This window comes from Microtus pennsylvanicus, chromosome 7 (genome assembly GCF_037038515.1).
Source record: "Microtus pennsylvanicus isolate mMicPen1 chromosome 7, mMicPen1.hap1, whole genome shotgun sequence".
NCBI lineage: Eukaryota > Metazoa > Chordata > Mammalia > Rodentia > Cricetidae > Microtus > Microtus pennsylvanicus.
In genome coordinates, this window is record NC_134585.1 from 37,364,300 (window position 1) to 37,380,735 (window position 16,436).

At 34.7% G+C, this 16,436-nt stretch overlaps 1 protein-coding gene and 1 pseudogene across 3 annotated transcripts in view; both read right to left on the bottom strand.

Moving 5' to 3' along the window:
• Khdrbs2 (KH RNA binding domain containing, signal transduction associated 2) overlaps positions 1 to 16,436 on the bottom strand; it is a 393,774-nt gene that overhangs the window by 267,107 nt on the left and 110,231 nt on the right. The window lies entirely within an intron of this gene.
• LOC142853707 (cytosolic 5'-nucleotidase 3A pseudogene) lies at positions 9,065 to 9,802 on the bottom strand (annotated as a pseudogene).

The following is a 16,436-nucleotide window of genomic DNA, read 5'->3' on the forward strand; positions in this document are numbered from 1 at the left end:
AGATTATGAATGGACAAAGCAGCCACTTCATTTCTCTAGAAGGAAAAAATTTATCAGCTAAGTGGATGAGGATGAATTAAGGAATATTGGTAGCTTCTCCTATAGGTTAGCTATAATATTTAAATGAAAATCCCCAGAAGCATTGCCAGAGAGATTAACTTCTGAAATGCTCATATCAAGATTCTTAATGTTTTATGTAAGTAGTTTATTCAATATTATAAGTCAATGGTCAGAGAAATCATTTTGTATCACCGATATTTCTGCAAGTATATGCTTATACATCTGTATATCATTTTGGTGCATGAAAGTTTAGCAAGTAAAGTCTACCACCATGTAGTAACTTTCAACAATAAATAACAACACAACATAAGATTAGATATTATCCTGCTATCATGTAATAGAAAGAGAAAAATAAAGGAAAAATATGCAACTCAGGTAGCTTTAATAACCACAAAGATAGAAGAGTTTCTACAGGAATAAGTAAGCTTCCAGCAACTATCTATAAATGTTTGTTCCCAGTCGGATGTTGGTATTGACTGAGTATCACAAGTGTAAGATCATATCATTTGAGAAAGTATTTGTAATGAAGATAGTATATGTCAGTGATTAATAACTAATATTTTGAATAGGGATAAACAGGTAAGAATGACATTGCCTTATTAGAAAGGAGAATGATGAGTAAATTCTTTTGTAGAATGTATGCATAAAGAAATGACCATTTCATACTACATGGACGTGACTGAGGTAGGAAGTCATACAGCCCTCAACGTTGCTAACCCTGTTACACAACACTAACAGCTCAAGATTTAGGCCACAACAATTTCTCTAGCCACCAACTATTTGCATGTTTGAGATGGAGAGATGTGTGTATATGTGACTGTTCCTACGAGTGGGCATCATGATTTAGTTGAGCCACTGATAAAATTATTCAAAAATTAAACAACAAATATGTAAAGAGAATTATGAAAAATGCATCTGAACCCTCTATAGGAAGCATGAACAGTTAATGAAGGAAAAGGGTAATTATTCTGCTCATAAGAAATCAGTACCAGGGCCGGGCGGTGGTGGAGCACACCTTTAATCCCAGCACTCGGGAGGCAGAGGCAGGTGGATATCTGTGAGTTTGAGGCCAGCCTGGTCTACAAGAGCTAGTTCCAGGACAGGAACCAAAAAGCTACGGAAAAACCCTATCTCGAAAATCAAAAAAAAAAAAAAAAAAACAAGAAATCAGTACCAGTATTTTTTACAATTTTCACTAATAGCAAGCGTAAAATGTAACCAATAATTAAAATTCAAGGGAGTTGCTGCAGCATTGCTTTATTTGCCCGTTTTAATAATTTAATCTGCAACACCCTCCTCATGACTCTATGCCAGAAATTCTCAAAACTTCTTACACCTTGACCCTGACAGAATTGATTCAGTTTGGAAAAATACACATTTGTGACAAGTTTACAAACAGCACACTTCCTCTCTATGCTTTATGATCCAGGAAAAGTCAGTTAATCCTAACATGAGTCCTCTTGTCTTAGATAATATTGTCTAGGATTATTACAACATTCATTCATATCAATCAATTACAGAATGGCTTTGCCCGGAGTGCCTTGAGCCCTCACGCAGATATTATTGAGAATGACAAGATTTACAAACTATTGAGAGGAAATTGAAATCCACATTTCTTTAATCATTAATCTCAATCACTTAAGCCTGTAATTTTAGTTAGTAAAAACATGTTGGTGTTCCAAAATTTAAATATTTTCTAACTATCTACTCTATACATAAATTTCCACCTGTCTATGGTAATTATCAGTTCTTTTTTTTCTCCAAGGCACTACAGTTGTAAATAACACATAGGTGAATATATAACCAAAAGACAAATAAGAATGTATTCTAATATGAAGGAAAACTGCAGAAAAATACCAGAATACAAAGACTGTATGGGGTAAGGGACAATTCCATAGGCATACACTATGGTGTTGGGCAGTGATTCCAGTTTTCGACCCCACAAACTAAAAAAGGAGAATATATGAAATTTCAAATGAGGGCAAAAAAATAATAGTCCAAACAAATGACAGCACCAACAATTAATGACAGAAGAAAAAAAATACTGAAAGAATGTGACCTTTCAAGGAGACCATCATTTGGTGACATACTTTACTTACTATATATTTATATTAAAATTTTATATATTTAATAAAGCTAACTTTCCAAAATATTACATTAGACAAAATAGCTGCCAAACGATTACAGGCAATAGAATTGACAAACTTGGATATAAAGACATACGCGCCACTGTCTTCCAAAAGTTAAAAAATCCATCTATAAAAGAAATTTTCAAAAATGTAAGTAATATCTATAGATAATTGCTAGAATACTTTACAAAACAAGATATTATAGCTATAAATTTTCTGAATCCTTGAAAATCACAAGCACAAAAAAGCATGTCATATGACTCATCAAGCACTAGAAATGAAGGAGAACCTAGAGCACAGAATACAGTGTAAAAATCCCAGTCATCTGTGTGGATGAGGAACATGAAAATGTAAATGCTTCTGGAGAATAGAGACACTTTGGAAGAAACTGTGAACTTCACAACACATTTCTCATCAGGAACAATTCAGGTGCAAAGATGAAGCCAAACTCTTAAAGCATCATGTGAAATAAAACTGTCAACCTAGAATACTTTGAATAGCAAAAGAAAAAAAAAGCCTTAAAATGCAGACAAAATGTAGAGTTCTTTCACATATAAATGCTGAACATACTTATCAGACCATACAGCAAGAAATGGAAAGAATAATCTTCGCGAAAACGAAAAATGATATCAGAGGGAAATGTAGTTCTATATAAAGAACAAAGAACAGCTTAGTTTATTTCCAAAAATGCTTTTCTAAATATCTTATATCCATAAGAAGATGAAAGGAGAGAAAAGAAAGGGGGAAATGAGAGAGGGAATGAAGAAAAAGAAAAGTGTCACTGCCAAGCTCCCTTCATATATCAAAATTAGGATAGTTCAAATACTTGGAAATTGGCAACCTACACTATGAAACTTAAAACATTACAAACTATTTAACTTTAATTATAACATGTCTTCTATCTGAGACCATAAGCAAAATTCATAACAGAAAACAGTGATACAATCATCAACTGGATCTTACTAAGATTAAAATTTCTGTTCTTCAAAAGAAAAGATTTGACACACTGGGATCAACTATTTCAAAGGACATATCTAGTTGAGGACTCGTATCCAGAAACAGGGTAAGAATTCAAGACTGGTTGTGAGAAAAACAACAACAACAACAACAACAACAACTTATACCTCACATGCTGACTATAAAGATCTGCAGATGGTTTGAAAGCACGTGAGAATGTGCTCTGCTCTGTCAGTAATTTCTCAGTAGAGATCAAGTAAATACTCACTGAAGTCATGAAGTCTATGTAGTGGGAAGGCTCAAGTTAAAAATAAAGATCATATCTATTATCAAGTATCAGTGATAAAAAGGAGATACTTTTTGTCTATCTGTCCATCTCTCCATCCATCATCTATCTATCTATCTATCTATCTATCTATCTATCTATCTATCTATCTATCTATCTATCTATCTATCTTCTATCTATCTATCCATATAGATATATCTTTATAAAGATAGATAGAATTGATATAAATAGATAGGTATGAAATATCTATTGATAGATATAAAATTCGTGATAGAAATACAAAAGAGCACAACTACTTTAGAAATTTTACAATTTTGGCAGTGTCTTCAGATATGATTTACATACTCAAATAAAAGGTCATTATTGATAAATGGATGTCTTTGTTTTTACAAAAACTTTCAAATTGATGATTACAGAATTTTTGTATACATCTTCAAAATTTACAATAAAACAAAACAAAAACAATGGTTCATTAACAAGTCAATGATGAAAACCACAGTGCTTCAGGCTTGCTGAGCAATGTCACTCACAGTAAACAGGAGCCTCTTGTTTGTGTGAAAGTAGTTGGAGGCGTCTCCAAACACTTACATGAAGTGAATTGTCAGGCTTCTCTCAAAACACAATACAAGCTGCCAAATTTTATTTAGGCAGAATTTGAGGATAGGCAAAATCAGACATAATTACAAAAACAGAGCTATAATTACTTGGGGGTTTTGGATAAGCTAGAGAGGCTAGGAGTCAAAAATGGGGGAGGAGAAGAGTGGGAGGAGGGAGAAGGAAATGGGAGGCTGGGAGGAGGTGGGAATTTCTTTTTTTTTCTTTCAATAAAAAAAAGAAAAAGAAAAAAAATAACAAAAAGAACCTTTGAGCAGAAAAAGTTGAAGATAGAGAATTTTTTCATTATCATGATTATACTGATTGTTGGAGTAGTATACACTTGTAAAAGTATCAAATTACAGCAATATTTATGTGCAAATTTACTTTAATAAAGCTGTTAAAATTAAGATAGTATTAACAACCAACCAAGTTAAAAGGTATGCATTAAAAATTTGAAAGTTAGTAATCTCAAGTATAACATTTAATTTTTCTTTGGTAGATTTGAATTATCACCATGATTCTGAAGTTACAGTTATACCAGTTTGAAGTGGAATATATTAAAGATAAAAAAAGAGAAGTTCAAGCGAGGAAGCAAATTACGTATTTGTCATTAGGCAATGTGAGCTGTAACTCAGGTATCTTCAGTGTATTTCTCTATAAAGTTTTCTCTTTAGTTTGGGATCTATTTTTTTAAAAAATAATGCTTGAAGTATTAGAAGAAACTCCTCATTACTAATTAAGAACAGAGCTTTGCTAGGCTTAGAAGGTCACTCAGTGGATAAAGATATTATTTGTGGCATAATAATCTATTTCTCATTCCTAGAATGCACACAAATGCAACATACTGGCAAGTGTCTGCATTCCAGGTGTTCCTATAGGAAGATGGAGGATGGATATGGAAGAATTACCAGAAGCTAAAAGTCCAGCTAGCCTGGCAACCAGATGGAGACTGGCAAGTGTCTGTATTCGACGGGTTCCTATAGGGAGATGGGGGATGGAAATGGAAAAATTACCAGAAGCTGAAAGTCCAGCTAGCCTGGCAAAGAAACGGAGACTAACAAGAAACCATGTCTCAAACAAGGAGGGAAGTAAACACCAATAGAGAACAATATCAGATTGTCCTCTGATATCCACATCTATATAATGTCATGCATTCATCTATATTTATACAATAAATATATGAGAACAGACAGATTTTTTATTTCTTTTTAATGAAGTTTACACCTACCAAATATTAAAATCAAGGTGAACCAATGACAAAGAAAAACAAGAAAATAAATATATTTAGGAATAGCCATTTATTCATTTTGAACCTCACCTCAGAAATCTTGATTTCAGATGTGAAAGTCTATAGTTAATTTAGCCAGGGCTCCTCAAGATGCCATTCGCATCTACAAAATTTCTTTCAAAAGGTGGGAAGCATATTTATATAATCCTAAAACCTGACTTATTTCATCAGTTAATGGGGAGACATGCAAATACAACTATAATGGGGCAAATTATTGCATTAAGTAATTCTGTGGCTAGAGTCATCTGTATCTCTGCTAAGAACATTAAAAATATAACAGTAAAGCAACAGCATCAGAAGAAAACCTTTGGGCACAGAAGATCGACAGAACACTGAATAAATAGGGCATGTCCACAGGGATTTATATGCTGGCAAATCTCTCCACTGAGCTCCCATGAGACGCATATAATAGAAGACTGGAACTTGGTGGAAGGTAATAAAACAAACTTCACATCTCACATGATACTTCATTCTATAAATGAGAACAGTTATGTAATTACAGGAAGATGCAAAACTTAATAAAATGCTGAAACATACTGCATTTCCTCTGCTTTTAAAACCTCTGTGTGTATATGCATATGTGCATGCATATAAGTGTGCAAATGCAAGACTGTGTGTGTGCAAATGCATGTGGTAAGCATGTCATAGTACATGCATAGATCAGAGAACAACTTCTTACAATTGTTCTTTCTTCTCACCCTTTGAGGCAGTTCCCAGTGTTTCTGCTCTCCTGCCATATATCCCAAGCTAGCTGGCCTATAAGCTTCTGGGTGATGCTCATGTCTCACCTCCCCTCCTTGCCATAAGAGTGCTGGGGAAACAGACACACGCTCCTGCACCTGCGTCTTGATGTGGATTGTGGGAACCAAACTCCTGTTGTAAGGTTAACACAGCAAGTGTTTTTACCCAGTGAGTATTCTCCCAGGACATTTGGTACTATTTTTTATTAATGTGCTTTTGTGTGACAATTTTATGACATTTAGTCTCACTGAAATAGGTTAGGTATGTAGGAGCACTGTCTACTTAAGAGTTCAATGGTCTCTATGCCTTTAACAAAATAGTAAAATACAAGTATTATTAGAACAATGGGGAAGCTGATGGATCATAACTATCATTAATTAGAAGTCTTTCCAGGAATTATATAAAGTAGAAATATTTTACGGAAAAACTAAAATATCAGTCAAAGGCATGATAGCTCTTTACCTTTTGGGATTTAAGCGAAGTGGATCCTGGCACTATGAAATCAGAGCATTAAATATGGAAGTCTGAAGTTTGTATTATTTTTTTAAATGAGAAAGAAAGATAAAGGACTTAATGTTGGCAGGTACAGAGGTAGGAGGCATCAGGGAGAGGATGGGAGATAGAAATATATGTGATCAAAATATATTGTGAACCTTTTCAATAAAAATCAATTAATATTGAACAAACAAACAAAAAGAATGGAAATTAACTAGGAGTGAAGTACATGCCTATAGTCCAAGCACTTAGATAGTTCTATGCTGTATTAACTACTCTACAGCAGTAATTCTACAGACAAGTCATCATATATGTACGTCTCTGTCTAAATTCTCAGCAACTTCAATATTTTTAAGTTATGAAAAGCAGAAGTACTGGGATTTTGATGTGGATGGCATTGAATCCATAATTGCGTTTTGTAAGATTGTCATTTTTATTATGTTGATTATACCTATCCAAGAGCTTAGGATATCTTTCCATTTTCTGGTATCTTCTTCAATTTCTTTCTTCAAAGACTTAATGTTCGTGTTGAATAGGTCTTTCACTTGTTTGGTTAGAGTTACCCCAAGATATTTTATGTTATTTGTGGCTATGGTGAAAGGTGATGTTTCTCTAATTTCTTTCTCAACTTTTTTATAATTTGTATATAGGAGGGCAATTGACTTGTTTGAGTTGAGTTGATCTTCTCTCCTACCACATTAATGAAGGTATTTATTAGCTGAAGTTTCCTAAGTAGAGTCTTTGGGGTCACTTGTGTATACTATCATATTTATCTGCAAATAGCGAGTTTGACTTCATTCTTTCCAATTTGAATCCCCTTGATCTCCTTTTGTTGTCTTATTGATCTAGCCAGAACTTCAAGATCTATGTCGAATAGATATGGAGAGAGTGGGCAGCCTTGTATTGTTCCTGATTTTAGTGGAATCACTTTGAGTTTCTTTCCATTCATTTTGATGGTGACTGTCAGCTTGCTGTATATTGCTTTTATAATATTTAGATATGTTCCTTGTATCCCTGATTTCTCTAACCTTTATCATGAAGGGGCATTGGATTTTATCGAATACTTTTTAAGCATCTAATGAGAGAATCACATGGTTTTTCTTTCAGTTTATTTATTTGGTGGGTTACATTGATAGATTTTTTTTTTATGTTGAACCAATCCTGAATCACTGAGACGATGCTGACTTGGTCATGGTGGATGAATTTTTTGATGTGTTATGGATTCTATTTGCTGGTATTTTGTTGCATATTTTTGCATCTGTGTTCATGAGATTGGTCTGTAATTTCCTTTTTTGGTTGAGTCTTTGTGTTTTTTGGTACCAGGGTAACTGTAGGCTCATAAAAAGAGTTTGGTAATATTCCTTTTATTTCTATTCTGTGGAAAACTTTGAGGAGTGGTTTTTTTCTTTAATTATATATATATAATTAGTAATAAGAAGAAAGACAAAGATGAAATAAAAGCATTTCAGAGATTAGCTATTCCTGATAATCAAAAACCTATTTTCAGATGTCAAAATTTGGTCATAGTTTGGGAATGTGTTCACATGCTCCATCATGTATGAAGAGCCACACACAAGATTTGAAATTTACAAATGCTGTTCATTTCCAAACAAAGGCCTTATTTCCTGGATAAAAGTATTATAAAAAATATGCACACTTTATTTAGATTTTTATTACTTAATAAAGGTACTTGGAGCTCAAAAAAAACAGAAGTACTAAAATTCATGATTTGAATTATGCAATGATACTAGCTTTGTGAAAATGACATTAAAGTTTCAGAAAAACATACTTTCACTAATGAGAAAGCATATGGATAAATATTTAGTAAGTAATTTCAAATCATTAATCTTTTCATTAACATAAGTATTTTATAGTAGAAATGAACTAGAAATCAGTTGTCAGTCTCTTTGTAGTAAGGCAAATTTGGATTCCTCCAGTTGGATTAAAATTATCCTGAATTTTTTAAAAATGATTTTATTTATCATATATATAAATATATACATATATATAGTATGTATGTATGCATGCTTAAGTATGTGTGTGTGTGTGTGTGTGTGTGTGTATTATGTGTGTTCAGATGTCCACAGATGACAGAGGATGGCATTAGAGATCCTGAAACTGGACTTACTGATTGATGGCTGAGAGCCACCATGTGAGTACTAAGAATTGAATTTGAGTCCTTCTCAAGAACAGTCAGTGATCTTAATTACTGAGTTACCTTTCAAGCTCCCAGGCAGGATTTTAAAAAGAAAAACAAAAAAAAAAATCATGACAAAATTAATGTTTAGTTTGCTGTCTGATGTTAGTGGGAATAAGCTTGAATATTAAAGAATCATTACTTTTCTGGAAGGGCTTTACTGCATGAGTCCATGGATAGCGCAGTTATATTTTATGCCAGACATTACGTAGAAATGGCAAAGCACACCCTAGGCTAGCCACTCTTGAAGGCTATATTAAAATATAATGTTTATTATGAGCCACCATTACCATACTTTTTTTTATTTTTTCACTTTGGAAAAGGGAGTTCTTTTTCTAATTTTGGCCTTAAGATCGTTTTTAATTGCTTAAAAAATCTGGTGAGTGTTGTGATGGAGGCGGGAAGAAGGGGCTGTAGTTTATAGGTTAAGCACATCTGAAGATCAGAGGACTCCCACCTGAAGGGAAAGGGGAAAATGCCAAGAGCAAGAATGTCTTATAAATAAGAGTCTTTCCTCAAGATGGCTGGTGCTGGTTACAGCTGCACCTGTGGGAGACGTCTTCTCACAAATGGTTTGGTTATAATGTCTTTTGTAAAATCGAGTTGACAACCTCCAATGATTCTTCTTTTACTAAAACAATATCGTAAGAGTCCATGTATTGTTCTAAAAGGTCGTCTACTCTGTCATTCAGATACCCAATTTTCAGAATGTGTTCAGCGTTGGCTACACCGTCTGCCATCCTCAAGTCTCCCTGGGAGTCCCCCAGCAGAATAATGCTGCTGTTGTCTTTCAGTTGGTTGAAATAGTCTGTGTTCTTCAAGGCACCATAGTTTTTGTTGAATACATGAATTAGTTCTCCTTTGAATCCTTTCAGCACTCCATTTTCATCAAAATCCATGAAGTTGGATACAACTTTGACATTTGAATGATAAACTCCAGCTTGACATATAACTTCTTCAAGCACATCACCGATACCAGCCGAAAATATGAACACAGGGATATCGTGCTGATGGAGTTTACCAAAGAAATTCTCATATCCTTCCTTGAGCATGACATTACCATACTTTTACATATATAATTTTGTTCTAGTTTAGAGAGGCCACAAAGCCAAACATCAAAAGTAGAATGGAAGAGAAGTATAACTCTCTAGAGTAGAACTTGACCACCTAAATCTCTTAATTGTGAAATGGCCTTTCTCTGAAGTAGAAGGAAGGCAGAATGACAGAGGACATGAATATTTTTACTCTGCATAGGATGGCTAATGAAAGCAAAACTTTAAAAATTCAGAAAAAAATAAATTTGGTAAAATATCATTTTGTAAGTATAGGCCCAGGCTATTATAATGGAACATCTGTTATTACTCTTCATCCTAATGTCTTCTTTTAAATCGAATGTCCGCTCAACGGATAGGCCTGCATATGAAACAAGACCGGTTTGATCATCACTACAATCAAAGTATTTGTGGGAAACCGCAAATAAATTTTTTGAAAGCCAGCATGGTATAGACTCATTCTTAAATCCTGACTTTTTTTTTTTTCAGTAGTGTAAGTTGATCATCAATCCCACAGACACATAAATATCATATTTCATATAACATTTTATATTGTTATTTTCTGAGGCATCACTGGCCATAAACAAAGTGGCTGGCAGACTTTTGTGAGACACACCGGGTCTTCATGTATAGGCCTTTGCAGCCTGTGAACACTTATGAACATTATTCTTTGTTGTTTGTATGTTCTGTCGTACTGAATGATTTGCATTGTCAATGAAAATACAAACAAATGGCAAATGTTCCTTGTAGATCAAGTGCCCTTTTAAGCCCCGAGAGCATGCAGGGCAAGCAAAACAGCATCACCTCCTCTCATTGATTTCCTCCCCCTTCGTGCCTGCCCTTTTCATCGTATATGTTTAAACTGCACTGGCAAAGGTTAAGAATGTCTTCAAAAACTGTTAAAATTGATGGACATTTTTCTGTTCTTATCTTACTTGACTGCTCTGTAAAGACTGGAACTCTAAATATCAGTGTCCTCATGGGGCCGAGAGTGACCTTCTCTCTTTCTGTAAGTGACCTTGTTCATCTGGTTGGGTTTGAATCCCACATAACAAATGATGATTGGAACCTCAAACCTAAGCGGCAAATTCAAGTAATTTATAGCTTCCTGTGAGACATTGTAAAAGTCTATACTTTTACAGAAACACACATGTAGGTAGTGTGATTCTCGGCCATCATGTTCTATAGCATTACTTTCCATTGATAATACTATCAATAAAGAGATATAGAGTCAAATGTCTCTTAGTGTCTGTGATTCAATCCTATATCATATCCTCACGCATATCTCCTCTGTCTGGAATTCTCTGTTCTTTAATTGGAAACTCATCCAATTTGAAACATTAGCCTTTTCATGTAAACTGTTCTGAATTCTCCTCATTCACTCTCCTGGAGACATTTACCAGCCGCAAACTGGAATACACATCTAAGTTTGCAACTATGTCATCTCCTTCTAAACCACCAATCTTAAAGTCCAAGACAAAGGCTGTGTTTTTTTTTAAGTTTCTTTTAGTGTGTAGGTTAACATTACATGTATATATCCAGTACTTTTAAAGTGTTTACTATGTTTAATATTAACACTGATATTGGAGTCTTATAAATAATTATATATACACACAAATCATGTGATTTGTAAAGTATTTGTTTTATTTACAAAAAGAGCAATGTGTAAGACTCATTTTTTACAAACACATTTTTTAATGTTTCTTTTAAAACTGTACTTCTCTTTGATGTATAAACTTCATTTCTGGAGTTAGAAGGTGTTTATTATTGTCCTCCTATTAGTAGCAACCATTATAGGATGCTTGCATTTCTTTACAGATAGCTAGCAAAGTTGAGCTGGTTCCTGGGAATCATTAATCTTCTACACATGTTAAAGTTTTCTGTTCCTCACAGTCTCAGAGATTTCTCTCACTTTCTATTTTCTTACTTGGGGTTACTGGAGGTAAAGAGTTAATGGATCATTTAAGCAATAAAAAAAAAAAGAAACTTTTTAATTTTAGTTGCAGACCCATGGATTTCTTTTAACCAGAGATACAAAACCTGGCATCAACAGCAAGTTGCATTCTGCCCCCCATCTTTAAAAGGCCAACTAAAGAGACAAGAAATAGTAAAAAGGGGAGAAAGGACATTTATTCAACATGACTACATTAAGAGAAGGTATAAATAATGATCTCAGTAACACTCCAAATCTATCTCTAAACTATATGGCTTTGGTCTGACATAAAGACTTGAACAGGGAAGAGGCATGCATAGCTAAGCAGTCCTGGTCAAGGTAAGGTCCAGCCCATCACTGTGCCTGTTCCAGTCTGTCCTTCAATGTGGTCTGTTAATTCAGAATTGTTTGAAATCTCTTCCTTGCAGACATATTGCCACTCTGGCTGATACCATGAACCATCCTCTTTCTTCGTCAGTATGAAATTCCTTGGGTAGTTGCAGTTCCTCAGAGTCCATTATCTTAATACTCTTAAACAATAAAGTAGCCTCAGGTGTTTCTCTTAGAACACATTCAGTGCATTCATCAGTTTCCTTAATTTTCAAGCCATGTTCTTTGAGAAGCCAGCAATACAGAACTTTCTGTATTGCTGGATGAGTGGAGAATATGGCACAACTATGATCTCATTTACAATTATGTTAGGTAAACAACTGGTTTTAGAAAATGCTTACTCCTACATAGGAAGGAGTGTTTTACTAGACACAATTTATACTAGAGACATGGTATGTAGGAGTCTCCTTTCTTTGAAACAATCTCAGATTCCATACGTAAGAGATTCATGTTAAATAAAAGTATCTGTGTAATAACCACATATATTGTGGATATATTTTTTAAATAGAGGCAAAAATGTTACATTTGAAAACTGCTGGATCTACTTACTTGGCAGAGGGAGATACCATGGTGGAAAATGTCCTTCAATTTTAGGGCTAAAATACATTTAGGAGAAAGTACTTCCAAAAAGGGAAATACTATCTACATTAGTAAAGAATTCCTGGGAAAATTAAGGCTATCTTTTTGTATTTCAAGAGTCACAATTTTAGCTTCCATATATTTCAAGTGTCAGCAGCAATCTGGGTTTGTTTTCTGTAAAGTCTGACTACTGGTCTATGAGATCATTTCTTGATTAATGCAGTTATTCAATCACACAGACATTTCATGCTTGATGTCTGCCAGAAACCAAGGCTCAGCCTGGGAGGTTCTTGATTGACACTAGCAAATCTCTAACACTAAAAATGTGACTGTCTTATTACCCATTCTTTATAGAATTCAAAACTTTTCCTTTTATTCTTTTCTGAAACCCTTTGTGTCTAAAATGTTAGACTTTAGTACATTCTCTGTATTTAAGTTGTTCATAGAGAAGCAATACTGTTGGTGTCCTTTACCAGGGCAGAGATAATCAGGGGTTAATGTCAAACCTTGCTCTACCTCTTATTCTCTATATTTCTTTGCGGATAAAGTTCTGTGTGTATGTCTCCTCCTCCACTGTGGAGATATTACAAACTGATGAAGCATGCGTTACTGAAAAAATTTCGGTGGCTGAATACTTCAGTGTAAATCCATTGACTTTGGAGTCGATAAAAGACAGCTAGGTTTTTGGAAGAAGGACCAGTCTTGATATTCTCTGCATAGTCTTTCTATTGAAGCTATGTGTTGACAGCATTTCAGTGCATATTAAAAAGAGATGTTTGATAACTAGATGCTATTTAAGCTAAAAATTCCAAACATAATCTTTGTCTCCCCCCCCCCTTCTCTTCCCTTAAAAAGACAGGTTCCTGCTATGTTGCCACCGGGCGAGCCTCAATTTCAAAATTCTCTTGGTCTATCTCCCTGAGTTTGGGTGTGGAACATGCACACCTAAGCTAGGAATAATACCATCTTTAATGGAAAATGTTCAAATAACACAGTTTCTTAAGAAACTAGCAAAATGGTTAAGTAAGCCATGGGATTAATTCACCTTTCTTTAAATTTGATAAATTTAAGATTTAGAGGTTTTAAGTATATCTTTAAAACAGATATTTAACACAATGACAGTTATAAATTCTTCCTGATGAAAACAGTTTTGAAATATCAAATATGTTAACATTTTAAAACTGCATAGCAGTGAATATATGTTCCTATAAAATTAAAGATGAACTTAAAATAAATATACTCTGTGTATATGCTTAGCATGATTATAATAGATTCATATTCTATAATCTCCAGTCAGTAATAAAAAACAGTTCCAAGGTATAACTTATTCCTTTACAGACATGATAAATATGATGTGTATGACTATCACCATATGATAAATGGCATCTTTTTTATTCATGAAGTTGGATGCCAGGCCCAGCTGAAAAATGGGTACCATATTAAATGTATTTATTCCAAGCCTTGTTAAAATTACCTCATTTGCTGCAGATGGGTAAAATAACAACCACTTCCCTCTATTTTATGGATTAAAACAGCATGAAATAATGGCTTTAAATTTTCTATGCTTACTGGTTTATTAAGAAAACACAACAAGCTATATACTTGATTAAAGATTTATGGAAGCTACATTGGATTATATTCTAGGTAAATGCCATGATTTCATGGGAGACTGCTCACACAGTAAGAATTTTCTGACAACATCCATCATGTACAGAACGGTAAGCTTTAGGTAGAAAAAACCCAACAGCCTTGAGAAAATATAACACAAGAGAAAAGAGAGTATGCCAATAGGCCCAGAATATGCAACTGCAACTGTATTTTTGCTATATTGGGTGCAACTAAAACAGTCATACAAAGGGAGCAGTTAATGAGGCTAAAAATTGAAGGTCTGGAACATATTACCTACTTCCAAGTTTAAAAGAACAAAACCAGATTTCAAATACTATTCCAGCTCGTCACACTGAATCAGTGACAAAAATAACACCTCACTAGAAATCAGGTATCCTGGTAAAAGTCCAAACAGTTTTAAGACAGGTAAACATGGCATAGAATACTGTAATATATGTGTGCATGTCAGATGAGGAATGAAGATAGGCATCTGCAAGGATTATCTAAAAAGGACCAAAGGGTTCATAGTTTAGGCTTTGAAAGTATGTGGTCTTTTGAATTTCTCAACCACAACACAACATAGAGTATCCATAACAGTACAGTACAGACAGAGTCAGTTTTATTCCTATACAGATGACTATTATGGAAAGATCAGAAATAATAGTGTTAGCTTTTTTTATTACAAAGAGAAGGAAAACAATATATACTTTTAATGGAAATGTAAGTAAGTATGGACATTCTTAGGAAAGAGAAGACAGGAATGTACATGTTTAGTGGAAATATAAGTCAGTGTGGCCATTCTTAGGAAGACTCTATAAAACTTTCCAAAGAAATTAAGGATGAGATAGTCACTTAATTCATCAACCCGTACTCTTGATATACAATAGGAAGGGGAAAATAAATATTCCTGTATGGGCTAGAACAGGGACTGGAACAGGAGGATGAAACAGGGAGGAGGAAGAAAGTGGGGCAAGAGAATGAATATAAGGGGCACCAGGCAAAACAAAGGGCCATTTGAGGAGTAGTATGGAAACCTAATAGAGTAGAAATTTCCTAAAGTAAATACATGAAGAAAGGCAGTCTAAACAAAATTGCCAAATAACAGGGAAAACAGAGCCCCATCTCATGTTCCCAAAGGAAAAGTCAAGTTATAGGAGTGAGTTATATCTAAACTAGGTGTTGCTCAAAGTGGCCCCATAGAAGCCCTCAAACAAGCCCGCTATTGTGAGGCCATTGTTTTCTCTCAATAAACGGACAGTAAGGATCTATTGATGAAGACAACACCTACGGTACTCACTGAACACAGAGAAGAGGCGCTAGAGCTTTCATCCATACTGACTAGTGTCCATGGTCTGAAAAGTATACTTCACAGAACCAAAGAGGAAAGGGAAACATTAACCCTGTTACAAACAATTTGATCTATGGTATTTATCTGCCTGAAAGATGCTCTTGTGTAATAGTGGCACAAATCTTGTAGGACTTAGCGACCAATATCTGATTGGATTTAAGGTCCAACCCATGGGACAGAACCTGACCCTGACTCTGCTTAGTTGGCCAAGAACTTGAAACTAGGTGAGCCATGGACCAAGGGAAAACTAATGTTCTTCGAAAGGCAAGAGATGACTCCTAATGATATTCTGCTATACTCACAGATCAGTGGCTTGCTCAGCTGTCATCAGAGAAGCTAGTAGATGGTAACAAATACAGAGCTGGAATATGTGCAGAGAGCGAGAGACCGTAACACACTCAATTCTAAAGGGTATGTCATTATTAAATTCTTTCCCTCACAGCTCAGGGAACCCTGAGCAAGAGGATGTGTAAAGATTTAGGAGGATGGAGGACACCAAGGAAACAAGGCATTCAAACACATCAGCACCTATGTACCTAGAAACTCACAGACACTGTGGCATGCACACAACCTTCATGGGTGTAAGCCAGATGGGGTCCCAGCTGAGAGCAGACCTGGACACAGTGTTTGATCTCTACTCTAGAACATGTCTCCAGTTGATAACTACTCACGAAAGAAAAATTAGTTTTGACTCAATGGCACCTTTGGAAGTTCTTCGTATCATGCCTTTTCAGGGAATTTGTTTCTTCTTCGTACTTTTTAAATCTTTGTTTGTA